The following is a 23,074-nucleotide window of genomic DNA, read 5'->3' on the forward strand; positions in this document are numbered from 1 at the left end:
ATGACTGAAGAGAGGTCACAGATGCAAAGTGAGGACTTGACCTGCCATTGTTGGCTTTAAAGTTGGAGAAAGGGATAGGAGCTAAAGAATACAGTTAGACTCTAGAAGCTGAAAAAAAGCAAGGAAACAGATTCTGCCCTAGAACCCTCAAAAAGAAATGCAGCCCTTCCTGTTCCTTGATCTTACTCCAGTGAAACCCATGTTGAACTTCCGAACTACTTAAAGATCAAAAATTTACATTGTTTAGTCTAAGTTTCTGATCATTTGTTGCCACAGTAATAGAAAATGGATACATCAACTCAGAACTAAACCTTTGACTTCAAAGTGAATCAGAACGCGAGGTTCTTTGAGCAAGCCAGAGAGTAGCCATTGAGCATGGACTCGGTTGTAATTGCAGCTCTTTTGGCATATACCATTCAGTTCCTGATATTCAGTAGCACAAATGTGTAAGTAAATGAATATCTAGTAGTTAGAAATTCCTGAGAGACACACAATAAGGGTTGGGAGTTATAAAAAGACAATATATTGGTTTATGGATTTTATCTGAAGTATATGATCATTAAGAAATATTAAGCCACCGCCAATCAATCCCCTTAAAAAGAGAATCTCTAGGCCATGCTCTGTGGCTCACGCCTGTAATCCCAGCAATCTGGGAGACTGAGGAAGATTATCACCTGAGGTCAGGAGTTTGAGACTAGCCTGGCCAATGTGGTGAAACCCTGCCTCTACTAAAAATACAAAAATTAGCTGGGCATGGTGGCGGGCACCTGTAATCCCAACTACTGGGAAGGTTGAAGCAGGAGAATTGCTTGAATCTAGGAGGCGGAGGTTGCAGTGAGCCAAGATGGTGCCATTGCACTCCAGCCTGTGCGACAGAGCGAGACTCCATCTCAAAAAAAAAAAAAAGAGAGAGAGAGAGAGAGTCTCTATTCCTTTATTTGGAGACATTGTAACCATTACTAGGAAGGCAATAGATGGGCTAATACTGTTTTGCGAGGGGCATCAAATTACTACATAATTTGGTGGCCTAGTGTGGTAGAATGGTATTGCTTCTCTTAGTGAAGGGAGTAAGCTCCTAAGCGCAATTCTTTGTCAGAAATTTGGCTGAAGTAGGAGGCAGAGGTTCCCCAATTAGAAAGGAAAAGGCTTGACATAAAAATGCCTAGTTGAAATGGCACCACAATGAAAAGACAGTGACCAAACATATGTGATTGATTGGTATTAGATCTGCCCCAGCTTTGGATGAAGGAAAGGAAGGTGCTGAGGTGGAACAGGAAAAATTAAGAGGCTGAAAAGACTAAAGTCCAACCTCACAGAGGTAGTCAACATAGGTTAGATAAAAGCACCCCTGGAGGCTGGGTTTGTTCATTTCTTCAAAATGGTACAAACTCAAGCCCAGCCTTGCACAATTTATGTAAGCTTGAGGTTTATTCTTTTAAACACTGCTGTATGATAGATCTTCCTTTCTAGAAAATTCCTTAATCAAAGTATTAGCATATATTGTAAATTTCTAAAATTGTGTGCTTGCATGATAAAGGAGTAAACAGAAGCAGCCACAGAGTTTAGGTTCAGTGAAGTTTCTACATAATTGACAATACAATGTGAAAATTTCTGGTTGCATTTGTTCTCAAAAACCAATTGACTTCACAGAATTGCAAGTAGTAGCTCCCTCTGAGGTTTCGTGATACAGATAAAAATGTTACAAATTTGAGGAGAATTCAATTATTTCTGTTAGAAACTGTGCAACAGTCACATTTTATTTTTTCATGTTTGGCAAATTGACAGATGACAAAGCCCATGATGATAATAGTGATAGATCTCTCTAATTGCCATTCGAAGTAAATTAATGCATTCCCCCAACAAGTACAGCCAAGCATTCTCATTAAACTTGGGCAAAACAGAAAGGTGTCTTCTGGGAAGTTTTGACTAAACTTCCAGAACATGGACCAGAGAAATCAGACTAAATGCACATCTGGAGAATTCAACGTCAGTACTATTTGATTGCATGCTTACTCCATTTATCTAGGATAAAATGGTAGTTTGGCAGCACCTGTATTGTCTCAGGAAGCTGAATTTTTGTTGACACACAAACATCAGAAGAAACTTCTACTCAGTCCATCTGACTTCTCTTAAACCAAATTGAAATAAATTTCTCTGATCATAGCTACTGCAAGCCTCAGACACTCAGCAAACATTTCAAGTTCCAAACTTTCTGTTTTACTATTCCCAAAGCCAATAAAATGTCCCCAAAACTATAGTATTTCTATATCTAAAAATACCTAGTGCACAACTTCACACACTCAAAGCTACATAAAAGTCTTGCTACAGGTGCCCACTTTTAAAAATTAGGAACATGCATCACCATATTCTACATTAATTTGTCTTCTTCAATATGTAAAGCCCCTTTAAGGCAAAATTTTAAATCAAACATGATCCATACAATATTCATATTCACTAAAAATTAAAACAATAGATACAAATGGAAAACATTCTCTACTTCTGTGCTAGAAAATACTATTCTCAAATTATACAAAATCTGTTCTTGAAGATTATGTTAAAGAAAACCATTGCTATGGTTTGCATGTGTCCCCTCCAAAATGTCTGTATTAGAAACTTACTCCCCAGGGCAACAGCGGTAAGAGGTGGGGTCTTTTGGGAGGTGTTTATGTCATGAAGGTTCTGCCCTCATGAATTGATTATTGCCATTATTAAAAGGGCTTGTAGGAGTAGATCCACTCACTTCTGCTCTTCTGTGATATGAGGGCACAGTGTTTGCCCCTCTCTTGCCCTTCTGCCTTCCACTATGGGAAGATGCAGTAAGAAGGCCAACACCAACATCAGATGCTGGCACCATAATCTTGGATTTCCCAGCCTCCAGAACTGTGAAAGAATAAATTTTTGTTCTTTACAAATTACTCAGTCTCAGGTATTCTGTTATAGCATCACAAAACAGACTAAGACAACCATTTTTTCCCACATTGTCACTGAAACTTGAATATGGGATGCCTCCCATCGTAAGCAGAGGTAGCCATAAGTGAAATGGAATATTAAGGTCTTCTGACTTTTGCTGGGCTCCCTCTCCATACCCCTCCCTATGTGAAGACCATATGTATCCAACAGACCATGGAATCAGAGGAACCAAAAGAATAATAATAGTCCTAGTATAGTTCAGTACCAAAGATATTTGCAACGTGATTTGCAAACATCTGGTTTGAAGATACAGAAAGGGACATGAGCTAAGGAACAAAAGAAAAAAAATGAGAATGCAAAGGAAAGATGAAAAATATATAAGGGATTTTAAAGATATGAGAATTTAAGTTCAGGAATACTTCCAGCATCCTTGGTGTTCCTGGCTTGGCTTTGGTACTAAGACTCATGGGAAATGGCAGACTTTTGTGCTTAACTTCAACATCAAGACTCAAAATGCTGAAACCAGTCTAAGGTAGGTGGGACTGTGGTATGGTTTGGCTCCATGTCCCCAACCAAATCTCATCTAGAATTGTAATACCCACGTGTCGAGGGAGGGACCTGGTGGGAGGTGATTGGATCATGGGGACGGGGTGGGGAGGTGGGGTTCCACCATGCTGTTCTCATGATAATGAGTTCTCACAAGATCTGATGGTTTTTAAAGTGTGGCACTTCCCACCCACCGCCTCTCCTGCCACCTTGTGAAGAAAGTGCTTGCTTCCCCTTCACCATGATTGTGTTTCCTGAGGCCTCCCCAGCCATGTAGAACTGTGAGTCAATTAAACCTCTTTTCTTTATAAATTACCCAGTCTCAGGTAGTTCTTTATAGCAGTGTGAAAACAGACTAACACTGACTGGGATAGTATACTACTCAAAAGCCTAGGTCCTAAATCCCACATCTGCCACTTAGTAGCTATTAATCTCTTAAGTTTCAGTTTCCTCATCAATAAAATGGAGATAATAATGGTCAATTTTATAGAATTGTTATGCAAATAAATGCATTTCACAAGTCTTCTGATTTTTCTCTGAGAGTTAAAGTGGAGTTTATGTAAAACACGATTTATGCGGAGAAAAAAAGGAGTAATAGAGCTAAAAGAAAAACCTGAGTATCATCACAAGGGTAGGATGAAGGATCCCCAGCAGGATGAGGGGAGACAAAATGGGATGCTTCTAGTGGGACTCTTTGAGGAAGACCACAGAAAGTTGGATGTAAGCAGAACAGTAATGTGTGATTGTTAGGAAGACCTAGAGTCATCTCTACTATTTGAACCCCAATTGGGTTCATCATGAACCCAATCCAAATATCAATTTGGCTGAAAAAAAAAGAAAATTAAAAAGGTGGTTGCAAACATGTGGCTTGCTCATGCTCCATGTTTGAGAGATTAACATGAGAGGTAAAAAGTCAATAAACTTAATTGATAAAGCTTCACCCTACACATCCCAGGGAATCCTTGAGCTGTTATTGACAAGAGGAGGTGCTAAGGTCTGTTACAGAATTTCAGGGATTAGTACATGTGAGGGGGGCCACCAGGACCATGGGGCTATCAGTGGGTAGATGTGACTGGGATATTTATAGAAGTGGGTAACTGACAACATTCAGGCCACACCTACCACAGAGCCTGGGCCTACATCTAGGGAGACAGGCACCAGCTTGTACCCACTCCACAAGTGCTCTCACAGGCAGAGTGTAGGGAAGAAGCTGAAGATCTCACTCTGTTGATGCTCTACATGAACAAGACCTCTCCCAGGATTGAATTTCTTTACATAGTAGCCCAAAAGTTTCATAGTATTCAAAGAGGGCATTGCTAATACCATCCAAGTGTACAAGTATTGTTGAATATACTCAACTATTTCTATAGAGATATGATGAATGTCCATCAGTCAGACTGACTGCATAAAGGCCACCATCTGTCAAGCAATGTAGCCACTCTTCATCACAGGATGAGCTCAAGAAGATACAAGCACAACAACAGGATATGGTAACTCCATAATGGCAGGAAGCTGAAGGCAGAGAAGACACTGGTTCTCAATCTACCCTAACACTTCAGGTAACTTGAGTAAGTCACTTCAACTTTCTGGGCTTTAGGTTTCTTAAACTGATAATCACTAAGATCCTTTCCATCATTTTCCGTTTATAAATCAGAGTTTTGAGGTTTGAAGCTTTGGCCACTATCTCCTGCTAAGCCAAAGTTCAGCACTACATCCACAACCACAACAAATGTCAGGAAACTTTTGGTTCTATACCCAAAAATAGTCCTGAGTTGGCGGGGGCACACCTTGATGCTGGGGGATTGAGCGGGGACAAGGAAGATCTTTCCTCTAGCTTAGGGCAGGATAGAGAGACTATCTGGCAGCAGAATAAAGGATGTGGTTCTACTTATTCCTTGTACTTCTTCCCGCTGTAGTCCAAAGGTGCCTGAGGTAGTTACTGACAGAGGAAGAAATCGCTAGAAGCCAAAGCTATTCCAATTAAAACTATTAACAAATCTGATTGTGAGGAATGTTTGTTAAAAGAAAAAAATAAATTTTGCAGTAAGCCTGAACTACAGGTTGTCTGCAAAGTGCCCACGTGGTATAGCTATATAAATTTTATTACCTAGTAAAATGTGCGTCTTAAAACTCTTGGCAAGAGCCTTCATTTAACTAACCTGGACTTTTTCTCCCTTGGCCCAGATACAGAAGAATTAGTGCCACTGAATAAAATATTAGACACTTGCTTTTTGTAGTAGATACACTGTTCTTCTAATGTTTTGTCATATAGCTTAACTGCCACCTGAACAAGAAATAACTGTTCAAAATTTTTTTACACATCTTAGCTGAAAATTCAAACTAAATTCAGCATCATCCAATTCTTAAAGGGTCCTTTCTTCCTTTGTATCTTTGATTCTCTACCCTCTTTGATATATATGTTTATACAATCAGCACCGGAATGATTATTTAAAGTGTGCATTTTTTTCTGAAATGTGTTGCCTCGTGTTCAAGTGAAACGCAGAAGTTTTTCATCATCTCACTGGTTTTGGAATTTGGATTCTGAATGCAAATCTTTTATTTCTTTTCATTTTTTTTTTTTGAATTGTTAAGAAACTGTGTGTGTTCTTTTAAGTTTACAGTCTGCTCTGAAATTACAATGTAAATAGCTTTAACACAGTCTAAAGTACTTCTAATGGGAATGAATTATAATGGAAACTATCAAGAAAGGCACTGAGCATTATTTGGAAGGTAGCTTTGTTTCCATTTTGGTTTATCCTTTGCCAGTGGCTCCATTAGGGTATCACTCAGTCAGTCTTCCTGCTGGATAGTAAGCTACATCCATCCCTATACTACCACCCAAAAGGATTAGAAAGCTCTAGGCAGAAGCTGTGGTCCCTTGAGAAAAGAGAAGCTTTCTGTTAAATGGTTTCTAATTCCACCATGTTGGAAATACCAGATGGGACCATTTCACCATCTTTTCGCAAAAAGTATGTCATGCCTCTTTCCTTGCCACTACTATAAGGGCTTCATTGAACTTCAAACCTCCTCTAAATCAACAAGATATCTCACACAACATGCAGTGAAGTGAGGTGCTTCTTAATCCTTCAGCCTTCCAGAAGCACATTCTGTAACTCTTGATTAGTTAAAAAATGTAAAAGCAAAACTAATATAATAGTAATAAACCCTTATAGTTATGATGTGCTTATTACATGCCAGACACCATACTAACGCTTTACATCCATGACCTCATTTAATGCTCACACACACACAAACTCTAGGGGGCAGTTGTCTCCACTGTAAAGATGAAGAAACAGTCTTAAAGAAGTTAACTGTACTATACATGGGATTCTTGCTAAATGAGTAGATTTCAGCTACTCTTGCCACAAAAATTTAAAAATGGGTAACTATGTGTAATGATGTACATATCAATTTGTTTCACTAAGTAATCTTTTTACTATTTATCTATATCCTATAACATCATGTTATAATCTCTTTAATATACACAATAAAATTTATTTTTTTATAAAAGGTATAAAATTTCCCAAAATCACACAGGGAAACCAGGTAGAACCAAGCACTAAGTCCAGTCTGCTCCTGAGATGGCCTTCTTAGCTAGGTCCTTTATGCTGACAGTAGTTAGACACATCTTAGAAAGCCAGCAGGTGACTTGGAATTAGTGTAATGGGAAAAAATGAACTGCTACTTAAATTGATTTTAGAAGAATTCCTCTCAAGGAAAAAGCTGTCTTCATCATAAGTCTACCTTAATAATAAAAATGGTTAAGATTCAGCGGGTGCCTACTATGTGCCAGGCAATTTCCTAAGTATTTTACCTGTATCAACCCACTTGATGCTCACTACAATTACCATTTTGTATCACTACAATGGCCATCTTACAGATGAGGAACTTGAGGCAGGTAGAAGTTAAATAACATGGAAAAGCCACACAGCCAGGGAGGGTGGAGACTCCATTTGGAACCATGTTGTAAGGCTCAAGTGCATGCCCTCTTAACACAACTCTATGCTGCCTTTGTGATTATGAACATGTTTGATTATGACAAAAATCCTAGGGACAGAGCCTGGATGAGTAACAGCCAGACAATAAAACAGCTAAGCTGGGTCTGTACAAGAAGTTACCGGCAATTTCAAGATTTAGGAGCAGAAAAGACAAAGAGAGTTCCAGAATCATCACGAGAACCTGTCACCTGAATTCAAAAGATGAACAAGAAAAATCTTATGGGTAAGAATAGACATAGGACCATTGAAAAAAGGGATGCACCATAGGTTTCTTAATTTTTAATTTTTGTGGGCACATAGCAGGTGTGTATATATTTATAGGGCATAGGGGATCTTTGATACAGGCATAAGGTGTGCAATAATTACATCAGGATAAATGGGGCATCCATCACCTCAAGCATTTATCCTTTATGCTACAAACAACCCAATTCTACTCTTTTAGCTATTTTAAAATGTATAATTAAGTTATTATTGACTATAATCACTCTGTTGTGGTATCAAATACTAGATGTTATTCATTCTTTCTAATTACTTTTAGTACCCATTAACTGTCCCCACTTCTCCCTCACCTCACTCCACTTGCCATAGTTTATTTGAAGCTGCTTATTGTGCCACACTGCTAAGTAACCACTCCATGACACACAGAGCCTTGAGACGGGACACTTCGGGTAATAAAAGAATTGAGATAGTGTCCAGCAAGAGCTGCAGCATAGAAAAGGGCCAGCGGGAACAGGAAGTAAAAGATCAGCAGAGATGCTGGGAAGTAATGGAATCATTCTCCAATCATCTCCAAAGAGCAGATCGCCCATCGCAAATGGAATGTGGGGTTTCAAGTCGGATTCTCTCAGTCTTTTTTTTTTTTTTTTTTTTTTTTTTTTTTTTTTTTTTTTTGAGACAGAGTCTTGCTCTGTCACCCAGGCTGGAGTGCAGTGGCCGGACCTCAGCTCAATGCAAGTTCCGCCTCCCGGGTTCACGCCATTCTCCTGCCTCAGCCTCCCGAGTAGCTGGGACTACAGGCGCCGCCACCTTGCCCGGCTAGTTTTTTTTTTTTTTTGTATTTTTAGTAGAGACGGGGTTTCACCGTGTTAGCCAGGATGGTCTCGATCTCCTGACCTCATGATCCGCCCGTCTCGGCCTCCCAAAGTGCTGGGATTACAGGCTTGAGCCACCGCGCCCGGCCGATTCTCTCAGTCTTAACAGACAATCTCATTGCAACAAGCTGGAGGACTTGGGGACAGATACCCAGACCGTTGAAATCTAGGTTGGGCTAGAATTGAAAGTTTCTGATTTCTAAAATTAAACACTCATTCAATAAGTATTTATTGAGTGCCAACTGCATACCAGGACTTAAGATACTAGGGATACAGGATTGAGCAAAACAGGCCTGGTTCCTGCTTTTTGGAGTTTCTAATCCAGTGGGAAAGGCTGACAATTAAGCAACAAAACACCCTAAACTGTGGTCAATGGCTTGATAAGGGGAGCTCAGCGTGCTGGGGGAGCAGGTGGCAAAACTACTTGCCAGAAGAGGTGGTGCTTAAATTGAATTTCAAAGCAGAGCACAGTGAGGAGGGATGTTTATGCAGACAGAAGGAAAAGAAAGCACTGAAGAAAGTCCGGAGACAGCCCTGCACATTTGGGAACAGAGAAGAGTTCACATCTTAAACTTCATACTGGAACAGTGAAGATAAAGGGAATGGTGTCAAGATGCAGGTGTAGAGGGCAGGGGTGTCACAGAGGGCCTTGGAAATCCACATTGAGGGGTTTGGGACAAAAGGAAGATCAAGTTTCGAACAGGGTAGTGATATGATCAAATGAGAACTACAAAATTTAAGGTTAAAAAATAAGTGAAGAGGGCACTAAACTTATGTTTTATTTTCCTGAGCTGAAGGTTTGTGGTGTTTTTCAATTGATAATAAAGAATTTTTCACTCCAACAATGAGCTATTCTGGACTCAGTTCTAGCCATCATTATATAGGACATAAATTTGCATGGCATCCATTGGCAATATCATTGTCTATACAATCTGTGGAATGGACCCACAGTTATCACCTTTCTGTCTATTGTGTTGATTCACAGTCCCCAAAATTATTTTATTTATTTAAAATACACCTTCAGGATTACAAATACTAACTCACGTCATCCTCATAACAACTCTGTGAGGTAAGTACCATTATTATCCCCATTGTGCAGATGAGAAAACTGAGGCTTAGAACAGTCACATGGCTAGTAAGCAGCAGATGCTTGTAGTACATGCACTCAAACCACTACCACATGAATCCTATCTGGTTGATTTGGAGAGGCTAAAGACAAAATAATCTAGAGAGAGCACAAACCTAAGTAAGCAGAACATTCACTAGTTGTTTGAACAAACATTTATTTACTCATCTTGGACCAGCCTGGGGATACAAAAATGAATCTGTCCAGTCCCTCCCTTCCTAGAGTGCCCAGTCTAGCAGCAGAACAGACAATATCTTAAAATCACAATCCGAATGAGAAGAGCGATGTGTGAGGATGTTAGTACATGGTAGGTGAATGTCTCACTCTCCCTGGGGCAGAGAAGCCCCCAGGGGAGAAGTTCTGCAGAGGAGCCTCCCAAGCATACACTGAATTAGTGGGATTCCACCAGCTGGGCAAAGAAGAAAGAAACATGAGAGCACCCGATGGTTTTGTTTAGGGAACTGCAAATTGTTCAACCTAGCTAAAGACTGGTGAGCCCTGTGGTGAATGGCAGGAGATGGGACTGCAGAGTGTGCCAGTTCAGGCTTGTCCAAGCAGGACTGTCCCTTGAGAAACTCTCAGAGAACAGCCGCATTGTCAGAAAGCACATTGTCTGCTCATCCCACCAAGCTTAGAGGGTAAAAACACCCTGAAAACTGTGGTCCCAAATATCTCTGTGGATGGTTAAGGTGTTTCCTTGGCCAGAGATGTTTGCTAAAATCTTCCTCTGTGGGTTCTGGGCCTTTGGTGCAGTGGCCTAATTTTGAAACTGCGATGGCCCCCAAGTTCCTTCCCCATGGAGCTGGCATCCACGTCTTATGAGTAAATGATAGATTGTCCCACATAAGATGGAATAACACCTTATAAAAGGAGTAACCGTTTTACCTCAGGACTTCTGTCCCTCTGAAAAATAGTGAATTCTATATAAAAAAGAAAAATAAATTTCTAAAACCCAGTATAATCTTTTGAGATGTTGTATCAACTTTGATCACATAAAAGACCCAGAGCCATGTTTCAGGCATATATACACTCATCTTCAAAATGCCTTACCATATATACCTTATAAAATAATACCTTAACATTCCTTCTCTAATGATATTAGTCAAAACAATTCCACTTTTTTATTAATTGTTTTGACTGTTTAAAAGCATTACGCCTGCAAGAGACTTTAAGCCAAGAAAATAATTTGACAAACCTAATTACACCCACACTCATACATACATCATACATAAACACATATGGGTTTAAATGAGACTGCAAGGTTGGGCCAAGCACAGTGGCTCATGCCTGTATTCCCAACACTTTGGAAGGCCGAGGCAGGTACATTGCTTGAGCCCAGGAGTTCAAGACCAGCCTGGGCAATATAGTGAGGCCTCATCTCTACCGAAAATACAAAAATTAGCCAGGCATGGTAGTGCAGGCCATTAGTCTCAACTATTAGGGAGGCTGAGGTAGGAGGATCACTTGAGCTCAGGAGGTTAATGCTCCAGTGAGCCATGATCATGCCACTGCACTGTCTCAAAAAAACAAAAAATACGAGGTTGGAGCTGGAACCAAATGGGCATAAAATAACATGACTTTATATGATTCTCTCTCTTTATATGAGCTTTGCGATAACTTTTATTCTTGATGGCTCCCTACGACCTCACAGGAAGGACAAGTATCATTTAGCCACACATATTGCAAATAAAAGGAAGTCCAAAGAGATTACAGGGTGGCTATGATTTTGTGTAAAATGAAGCAGAATGTTGAGACAAAATCTGGGTTATTCTGGAGAGAAAAGGCTAATAAGGGAAAAGAATACCTATTCCAACCTCCCCATTTTACAGATGACCAAACAGAGACCCAGCAGTTGACCCTTAGGCATATGGCCCGTGAGTGAAGAACCAGGAATAGAGCCAAATCATCTGAAGTCTGGTTCTATGTCCTTTGTGATTCTTTACTTCTCAAACCAGTTTATACATCGTCCCCAGAGATTCACAGAAGAGGGCCACAGAGGACTCATGGTCATATCATAAAGCTCGAGCCTCAAAGGTACTTGAAAATTTGAGGGAAATCATATTATTTTACTTATCCAATCTTTATGTAATTCTAATATTTAAATATTAGAACAATTAGAAAATAGTATAGATTTAAATGTAATTGCATGATTTTTTTCAAAAACAAAACAGGTGACTTCAAAGAAAGATGATGCTTACTGAAGCTGCTTGGACTACCCTGCAAATTGCCCAGGGGAGCCAGTCCCACTGCTCCCTGCCACCAGGACACATCAGCACCTGCTCCAGGGAACCATGGTGCCCCATGAAAAGTGGAACAAACTCTTCTCACCCACTCTCCCCCCTGACTAGTGACCCTAAGGAGTGGGATGAGAAAGAGAAAGCTTTGAAAGGGCCTAGTCCCAGGAACTGGGTCATCCCTCTCTAGAAGAACGAAAATGAATGAGGTTAACTTGCAAGAGAAGTAGAGGAAGTGAGAGAGGGACTCTTCGGGAGAACTATGAAGCAACTGTTAAGTCTCCAGAAAGAAAAGCCAGACTGTCAGAAGTGCTAACATCCAGAAGAGCAGAAATATTTTCCCACACTCTAGTTACAAAGGCCTTGTATTTGCTCCTAATGGTAAAAAATAAAGGCTCACTTCACCACCAGACATCAGAAAGACCTGAATCTTGCCACAGGGCCAACCCAAGGGAACAAAGAACCCTCCTATAATAGGACCTCACAAAAGCATAGTTTTTAAGGGTCACAGTCCTAGGACAGGTTCGTCTTGCTATTCCCTTAGCAAGGAAGATATGGTTCATGGTCATGGATCAACCATTGTTGACACTTGACACCTCTTGATCTCAGTTCCTGAGTCTCCTACTTCTACGTTAGTCATACCATGCTCTATGCTGTCGCTTTTCTCTTTCTTGCAACTTCTCTCTGCCATTAGCTTTAAGAAAGGACTTCTGCTTACTCCTGTAGGCATCTCCTGACCTCTAGGCTTCAGGGTGTGCATCTGTCAGTGTTTGCACGCTGTATCCTCTGTTTTTTCTGTTTTTATTTTTGTTTTTTTTCTTTTGAGTAGCTGGGATTAGAGGTGTGCGCCACCACGTTTGGCTAATTTTTGTATTTTTTGTAGAGATGGGGGTTTTGCCATGTTGGCCAGGCTGGTCTCGAACTCCTGACCTCAAGTGATTTGCCCACCTCGCCCCACAAAGTGCTGGGATTACAGGCGTGAGCCACCACACCAGGCCTGTATCCTCTGATCTTGTTTCAATCTACTAGCTGCGTCTTGGTCATGGCTGCCCACATATGACTTGTCCTATGTCCTGGATGACTGCTAGATCACATACGACAGCAGCTTAGCAACTTGCCTTTCCTTATTTTCATCACATACATTTATCAGATCAAAGATTAATCTGTTGAAAACATCTTTGCCTAAAGAAAACTCTTTCTTTTTTCTCTGTAATTAATTTTGCTCATTGCATGTAACTTTTTAAAACATTTGCTATCTTCTCAGAATGTTAAATATGTTTGATTTTTTTAGTTCTATTGACTTAATCATAGAACCTCAATAAGGCAAATTATAATAGAACTAAGAGATATCAACTTATACACTTTAGAAATGCAGTATAATTGGCATTATAATCACCAAACTTAGAGGCACTGAGAATAGAGGGCAAGGGTGAGTTGTTAAACTAAAAACAGGCACTAAATAAAAATCTGCTTATCAAAGAGTGAGACTCCATCCTGTGTGCAGGATGCCACCAGCCAAGCACACACCTCATGCCAAGAAGCTGAAAAATCCTTCTGGGGAGAAACTGAATGGCCCAAAGAAAAGATCAAAAGACCCTAATCTTTAAGCCCTTCATGAAAACAAGGAAAAGAAGCCTTCCTGCTTATAACCTGATCACCTACAGAAAAGCCCACTTTATGGTCACAGTTTTTTATTGTTTTTGTGGTTCACATTTAAATGGGAATAGACAACCAGGGATCACTAGAAATTTGAGAAGAAACTTCAGCACAAAGTGAAATCATAAACACAAGTAGAAAAAGAACTTGGCATAAATGAATAAACTGCAAGGAAAGGGAAAGAGAACTTTTTAACATCTCTACTACTCAAAGCCATCTATAGATTCAATGCAAGCCCTATCAACATACCAATGATATTCTTCACAGAAAATAGAAAAAACAATCCTAAAATTTGTATGGAACCACAAAAGAATCCGGATAGCAAAGCAATCTTAAGCAAAAAGAACGAAGCTGGATGCATCACACTGCCTGACTTCAAAATATACTACAAAGCAATAGTGACCAAAACAGTGTGGTACTGGCATAAAAACAGACACATAGATCAATGGAACAGGATAGGGAACCCAGAAATAAATCAGTGTATTGACAGCCAACTGATTTTCAACACAGGTTCCAAGAACACACACTGGGGAAAGGACAGTCTCTTCAATAAATGGTTCTGTGAAGACTGAATATCCATATGTAGAAGAATAAAACTAGACCTTATCTCACACCATATATAAAAAAACAAATCAAAATGGATTAAAGACTTAAATGTAAGACCTGAAACTATAAAACTATTATACTAGAAGAAAACACTGGGGAAATGCTTCAGGATATTGGGCCTGCCAAAGATTTTTTTTTGATAAGCTCTCAAAAGCAGAGGCAACAAAACCAAAAATAGACAAATGGGATTATAGCCAACTAAAACCTTCTGCACAGAAAAGGAAATAATCAACAGAGTGAAAAGACAACATACAGAATGAAAGAAAATATTTGCAAACTGTCCATCTAATAAGAGGTTAATATCTAGAATATATAAGGAACTGAAACAATTCAACAGCAAAAAAAAAAAAAAAAAAAATCAGAGTTGAAGAGGGGTAAAAAATAATCTGAATAGTCATTTCTCAAAAGAAGATACATAAACGGCCAAACAGATATATTGAAAAATGCTCAGCTGGACATGCTGGCTCATGCCTGTAATCCCAGCACTTTGGGGCCAAGACAGGTGGATCACTTGAGCTCAGGAGTTCAAGACCAGCCTGGACAACATGGTGACACTCCATCTCTACTATCTCTCTATATACACACACATATACATACATACATACAAAAAAATTAGCTAGACATGGTGCTGTGCACCTGTAGTCCCAGTTACATGGGGGGCTGAGGCAGGAGGATCACTTGTGCCCGTGAGTTCAAGGCTGCAGTAAGCCTTAATCACACCACTGTACTCCAGCCTGGGCAACAGAGTGAGACCCTGTCTCAGAAAAAGGAAAGTAAAAGAAAAATGCTCAACATCAATAATCATTAGGGACACGCAAATTAAAACCACAATGAGATAACATCTCATCCCATTTAGGATGGCTATTATCAAAAGGACAAAAAATAACAAATGCTGGTGAAGATGCAGATAAAGGGAAACTTATACACTGTTAGTGGGAATGCAAATTAGTACAGTCATATAGAAAATGGTATGGAGTTTCCTCAAAAAACTAAAAATGGAAATACCATACCATATGACCCAGCATCCCACTGAGTATATATCCAAAAGAAAGGAAATCAATAGGTAAAAGAGATAGCTACACTTCCACGTTTATTACAGCACTATTCACAATAGCCAAGATATTGAATCAACCTAAGTGTTCAACAACAGACGAATGGATAAAGAAAATGTAGTACATATACACAATGCAATATTACTCAGCCAAGAAAAAAGAATGAAATCTTGTCATTTGTAGCAACATGGATGAGCCTAGAGGCCATTATTTAAGTGAAATAAGTCAGGCACAGAAAGACAATGCTGTATGTCCTCACTCACATGTGGAAGCTAAAAATAAATTGATCTCATAGAAGTAGAGAGTAAAATAGTAGTTACCAGAAGCTGTGAAGGGTACCAGGGAGGGAGGGATACAGAGAGGTTGGTTAACAGGTACAAAATTACAGTTAGATAGGAGGCATAAGTTCTAGAGTTCTATAGCACAGTAGGATCACTACAGTTAACAATAATTTATTGTATATTTCAAAGTAGCTGGTAGAGAGAGTTTTTAATGTTCCCAACACAAAGAAATGATAAATACTGGAGGTGATGGATATGGCAATTACCTTGATTTTGTTATTAATCATTATGTACATGTGTTGAAACATCACATGTACCCCATAAATACGTACAAATATCATGTGCAATTAAAATAATAATAATTTTTTAAATCCAAATTAAATGTCCACGGAGAGTGAAAAGAATGTAGTGCATTCATGAAATGAAAAGGAGGGCTGCTTTAAAAAAAATAGACGTGAGGGCTAAGAAAATATTGGAAATCTTTTAATACATATGAAAGCAAAAAGAAAAACTCAATAAAGTTTGGAATATAGTCTCAGTTGAGGAAATCTCCAGAAATAGAACAAACAGACAAATAAATGGAAAATAGGAGATGAATAAGAAAATTAGACAATAGGGGGCGGAGCAAGATGGCCGAATAGGAACAGCTCCAGTCTCCAACTCCCAGCGCGAGCGACACAGAAGACCGGTGATTTCTGCATTTTCAACTGAGGTACTGGGGACATCTCACTAGGGAGTGCCGGACAATCGGTGCTGGTCAGCTGCTGCAGCCTGACCAGCGAGAGCTGAAGCAGGGCGAGGCATCGCCTCACCTGGGAAGCGCAAGGGGGAAGGGAATCCCTTTTCCTAGCCAGGGGAACTGAGACACACAACACCTGGAAAATCGGGTAACTCCCACCCCAATACCGCGCTTTAAGCAACGGGCACACCAGAAGAATATATCCCTCACCTGGCCGGGAGGGTCCCATGCCCAGGGAGCCTCCCTCATTGTTAACACAGCAGTCTGCGGCGATCTAACCGCAAGGCAGCAGTGAGGCTGGGGGAGGGGCGCCCGCCATTGCTGAGGCTTAAGTAGGTAAACAAAGCCTCTGGGAAGCTCGAACTGGGTGGAGCTCACAGCAGCTCAAGGAAACCTGCCTGTCTCTATAGACTCCACCTCTGGGGGCAGGGCTCAGCTAAAAAACAACAGGGGAAACAGCAGAGGCCTGAGCAGATGCGAACGACTCTGTCTGACAGCTTTGAAGAGAGCAGTGGATCTCCCAACACGGAGGTTGAGATCTGAGAACAGACAGACTGCCTGCTCAAGTGGGTCCCTCACCCCTGAGTAGCCTAACTGGGAGACATCCCCCACTAGGGGCAGTCTGACACCCCACACCTCACAGGGTGGAGTACACCCCTGAGAGGAAGCTTCCAAAGTAAGAATCAGACAGGTACACTCGCTGTTCAGCAATATTCTATCTTCTGCAACCTCTGCTGCTGATACCCAGGCAAACAGGGTCTGGAGTGGACCTCAAGCAATCTCCAACAGACCTATAGCTGAGGGTCCTGACTGTCAGAAGGAAAACTATCAAACAGGAATAGGAAGGACACCTATACCAAATCCCCATCAGTACGTCACCATCATCAAAGACCAGAGACAGATAAAACCACAAAGATGGGGAAAAAGCAGGACAGAAAAGCTGGAAATTCAAAAAATAAGAGCGCATCTCCCCCTGCAAAGGAGCGCAGCCCATCGCCAGCAACGGATCAAAGCTGGTCAGAGAATGACTTTGACGAGATGAGAGAAGAAGGCTTCAGTCCATCAAACTTCTCAGAGCTAAAGGAGGAATTACATACCCAGCACAAAGAAACTAAAAATCTTGAAAAAAGAGTGGAAGAACTGACAGCTAGACTAATTAATGCAGAGAAGGTCATAAACGAAATGACAGAGATGAAAACCATGACACGAGAAATACGTGACAAATGGACAAGCTTCAGTAACCGACTCGATCAACTGGAAGAAAGAGTATCAGCGATTGAGGATCAAATGAATGAAATGAAGCGAGAAGAGAAACCAAAAGAAAAAAGAAGAAAAAGAAGTGAACAAAGCCTGCAAGAAGTATGGGATTATGTAAAAAGACCAAATCTACGTCTGATTGGGGTGCCTGAAAGTGAGGGGGAAAATGGAACCAAGTTGGAAAACACTCTTCAGGATACCATCCAGGAGAACTTCCCCAACCTAGTAGGGCAGGCCAACATTCAAATTCAGGAAATACAGAGAACACCACAAAGATACTCCTCGAGAAGAGCAACTCCAAGACACATAATTGCCAGATTCACCAAAGTTGAAATGAAGGAAAAAATCTAAGGGCAGCCAGAGAGAAAGGTCGGGTTACCCACAAAGGGAAGCCCATCAGACTAACAGCAGATCTCTCGGCAGAAACTCTCCAAGCCAGAAGTGAGAGGGGGCCAATATTCAACGTTCTTAAGGAAAAGAGTTTTCAACCCAGAATTTCATATCCAGCCAAACTAAGTTTCATAAGTGACGGAGAAATAAAATCCTTTACAGATAAGCAAATGCTTAGAGATTTTGTCACCACCAGGCCTGCCTTACAAGAGACCCTGAAGGAAGCCCTAAACATGGAAAGGAACAACCGGTACCAGTCATTGCAAAAACATGCCAAAATGTAAAGACCATCGAGGCTAGGAAGAAACTGCATCAACTAACGAGCAAAATAACCACTTAACATCATAATGGCAGGATCAAGTTCACACATAACAATATTAACCTTAAATGTTAATGGACTAAATGCTCCAATTAAAAGACACAGACTGGCAAACTGGATAAAGAGTCAAGACCCATCAGTCTGCTGTATTCAGGAGACCCATCTCACATGCAGAGACATACATAGGCTCAAAATAAAGGGATGGAGGAAGATCTACCAAGCAAATGGAGAACAAAAAAAAGCAGGGGTTGCAATCCTAGTCTCTGATAAAACAGACTTTAAACCATCAAAGATCAAAAGAGACAAAGAAGGCCATTATATAATGGTAAAGGGATCAATTCAACAGGAAGAGCTAACTATCCTAAATATATATGTACCCAATACAGGAGCACCCAGATTCATAAAGCAAGTCCTTAGAGACTTACAAACAGACTTAGACTCCCATACAATAATAATGGGAGACTTCAACACTCCACTGTCAACATTGACAGATCAACGAGACAGAAAGTTAACAAGGATATCCAGGAATTGAACTCATCTCTGCACCAAGCGGACCTAATAGACATCTATAGAACTCTCCACCCCAAATCAACAGAATATACATTCTTCTCAGCACCACATTGCACTTATTCCAAAATTGACCACATAATTGGAAGTAAAGCACTCTTCAGCAAATGTAAAAGAACAGAAATTATAACAAACTGTCTCTCAGACCACAATGCAATCAAACTAGAACTCAGGACTAAGAAACTCACTCAAAACCACTCAACTACATGGAAACTGAACAACCTGCTCCTGAATGACTACTGGGTACATAATGAAATGAAGGCAGAAATAAAGATGTTCTTTGAAACCAATGAGAACAAAGATACAACATACCAGAATCTCTGGGACACATTTAAAGCAGTGTGTAGAGGGAAATTTATAGCACTAAATGCCCACAAGAGAAAGCTGGAAAGATCTAAAATGGACACTCTAACATCACAACTAAAAGAACTAGAGAGGCAAGAGCAAACACATTCAAAAGCTAGCAGAAGGCAAGAAATAACTAAGATCAGAGCAGAACTGAAGGAGATAGAGACACAAAAAAACCTCCAAAAAGTCAATGAATCCAGGAGTTGGTTTTTTGAAAAGATCAACAAAATTGACAGACTGCTAGCAAGACTAATAAAGAGCAAAAGAGAGAGGAATCAAATAGATGCAATAAAAAATGATAAAGGGGATATCACCACTGACCCCACAGAAATACAAACTACCATCAGAGAATACTATAAACACCTCTACGCAAATCAACTAGAAAATCTAGAAGAAATGGATAATTTCCTGGACACTTACACTCTCCCAAGACTAAACCAGGAAGAAGTTGAATCCCTGAATAGACCAATAGCAGGCTCTGAAATTGAGGCAACAATTAATAGCCTACCCACCAAAAAAAGTCCAGCACCAGATGGATTCACAGCTGAATTCTACCAGAGGTACAAGGACGAGCTGGTACCATTCCTTCTGAAACTATTCCAATCAATAGAAAAAGAGGAAATCCTCCCTAACTCATTTTATGAGGCCAACATCATCCTGATACCAAAGCCTGGCAGAGACACAACAAAAAAAGAGAATTTTAGACCAATATCCCTGATGAACATCGATGCAAAAATCCTCAATAAAATACTGGCAAACCAGATTCAGCAGCACATCAAAAAGCTTATCCACCATGATCAAGTGGGCTTCATCCCTGGGATGCAAGGCTGGTTCAACATTCGCAAATCAATAAACATAATCCAGCATATAAGCAGAACCAAAGTCAAGAACCACATGATTATCTCAATAGATGCAGAAAAGGCTTTTGACAAAATTCAACAGCCCTTCATGCTAAAAATGCTCAATAAATTCGGTATTGACGGAACGTACCTCAAAATAATAAGAGCTATTTATGACAAACCCACAGCTAATATCATACTGAATGGACAAAAACTGGAAAAATTCCCTTTGAAAACTGGTACAAGACAGGGATGCCGTCTCTCACCACTCCTATTCAACATAGTGTTGGAAGTTCTGGCTAGGGCAATCAGGCAAGAGAAAGAAATCAAGGGTATTCAGTTAGGAAAAGAAGAAGTCAAATTGTCCCTGTTTGCAGATGACATGATTGTATATTTAGAAAACCCCATTGTCTCAGCCCAAAATCTCCTTAAGCTGATAAGCAACTTCAGCAAAGTCTCAGGATACAAAATCAATGTGCAAAAATCACAAGCATTCTTATACACCAGCAACAGACAAGCAGAGAGCCAATTCAGGAATGAACTTCCATTCACAATTGCTTCAAAGAGAATAAAATACCTAGGAATCCAACTTAAAGGGATGTAAAGGACCTCTTCAAGAAGAACTACAAACCGCTGCTCAGTGAAATCAAAGAGGACACAAACGAATGGAAGAACATACCATGCTCATGGACAGGAAGAATCAATATCGTGAAAATGGCCATACTGCCCAAGGTTATTTATAGATTCAATGCCATCCCCATCAAGCTACCAATGAATTTCTTCACAGAATTGGAAAAAACTGCTTTAAAGTTCATATGGAACCAAAAGAGAGCCTGCATTGCCAAGACAATCCTAAGTCAAAAGGACAAAGCTGGAGGCGTCACACTACCTGACTTCAAACTATACTACAAGGCTACAGTAACCAAAACAGCATGGTACTGGTACCAAAACAGAGATATAGACCAATGGAACAGAACAGAGTCCTCAGAAATAATACCACACATCTACAGCCATCTGATCTTTGACAAACCTGAGAGAAACAAGAAATGGGGAAAGGATTCCCTATTTAATAAATGGTGCTGGGAAAATTGGCTAGCCATAAGTAGAAAGCTGAAACTGGATCCTTTCCTTACTCCTTATACGAAGATTAATTCAAGATGGATTAGAGACTTAAATGTTAGACCTAATACCATAAAAACCCTAGAAGAAAATCTAGGTAGTACCATTCAGGACATAGGCATGGGCAAGGACTTCATGTCTAAAACACCAAAAGCAACAGCAGCAAAAGCCAAAATTGACAAATGGGATCTAATTAAACTAAAGAGCTTCTGCACAGCATAAGAAACTACCATCAGAGTGAACAGGCAACCTACAGAATGGGAGAAAATTTTTGCAATCTACTCATCTGACAAAGGGCTAATATCCAGAATCTACAAAGAACTCAAACAAATTTACAAGAAAAAAACAAACAACCCCATCAAAAAGTGGGCAAAGGATATGAACAGACATTTCTCAAAAGAAGACATTCATACAGCCAACAAACACATGAAAAAATGCTCATCATCACTCGCCATCAGAGAAATGCAAATCAAAACCACAATGAGATACCATCTCACACCAGTTAGAATGGCAATCATTAAAAAGTCAGGAAACAACAGTTGTTGGAGAGGATGTGGAGAAATAGGAACACTTTTACACTGTTGGTGGGATTGTAAACTAGTTCAACCATTATGGAAAACAGTATGGCAATTCCTCAAGGATTTAGAACTAGATGTACCATATGACCCAGCCATCCCACTACTGGGTATATACCCAAAGGATTATAAATTATTCTACTACAAAGACACATGTACACGTATGTTTATTGCGGCACTATTCACAATAGCAATGACTTGGAATCAACCCAAATGTCCATCAGTGACAGACTGGATTAAGAAAATGTGGCACATATACACCATGAAATACTATGCAGCCACAAAAAAGGATGAGTTTGCGTCCTTTGTAGGGACATGGATGCAGCTGGAAACCATCATTCTTAGCAAACTATCACAAGAACAGAAAACCAAACACCGCATGTTCTCACTCATAGGTGGGAACTGAACAATGAGATCACTTGGACTCGGGAAGGGGAACATCACACACTGGGGCCTATCATGGGGAGGGGGGAGTGGGGAGGGATTGCATTGGGGAGTTATACATGATATAAATGATGAATTGATGGGTGGTGACGAGTTGATGGATGCAGCACACCAACATGGCACAAATATACATATGTAACAAACCTGCACGTTATGCACATGTACCCTAGAACTTAAAGTATAATAAAAAAAATGAAAAAAAAAAAAGAAAATTAGACAATAATTCACGGAAATATCCTGCTTTTGCCGTGTGACCTGCAAGCACCCGCTTCTCCTTCTGCCATGATCGTAAGCTTGCAGAGGCCTCCCCAGATGCAGATGCCTGGTTATGCTTTCTGTACAGCTTGCAGAACCATGAACCAATTAAACTTATTTTATTTATAAATTTTAAAAAAGACACAGAAATAATACAAGTTCCATTATGAGAGAACAGAGAAAAACAGAGGGGAGGATCTCGCAAAGACATAATACAAGAAAAATTTCCAAACAGAGTGGCACAAGTGCTCAAATTGAAAGGGTCCATGTCCCAAGTACAATGAATGAAGAAAGACTCACACCAGGAATGAAGATTCTAAAAGTTTCCAGAAAGAAAAAAGCAGGGTGGGGTGGAACAAAAGTAAGCATCAGACAGGAGAACTTAGAAGCATAGAATCTGACACACAAGATGTCCTAAGAGAATTCTCAGGACATCAGCTGTGCTTCAAGCCTAGACCTCAACCAAGCAAGAGTGGAGCAAAAAGGCAGAGAGTTGCAGGAGAAAGACTGCTGAGGGAAACAACGTAACTGGAGAATGAATAAGTGCTTGAGCATCAGGAAAAAAAAGACTAATGATGGGCATTTGGCAGCTCTCTTGAAGCATTTGGGAAATCTAGCAATAGGTACTAAAACAAAGCAAAGGAAAAATGAGATGTTAACAATTCCAAGAATAATAAAAAGAAACATCATAAATAAATAAAGAGGCATCATAATTTAATGAT

Source organism: Rhinopithecus roxellana, chromosome 5 (genome assembly GCF_007565055.1).
Source record: "Rhinopithecus roxellana isolate Shanxi Qingling chromosome 5, ASM756505v1, whole genome shotgun sequence".
Taxonomy (NCBI): domain Eukaryota; kingdom Metazoa; phylum Chordata; class Mammalia; order Primates; family Cercopithecidae; genus Rhinopithecus; species Rhinopithecus roxellana.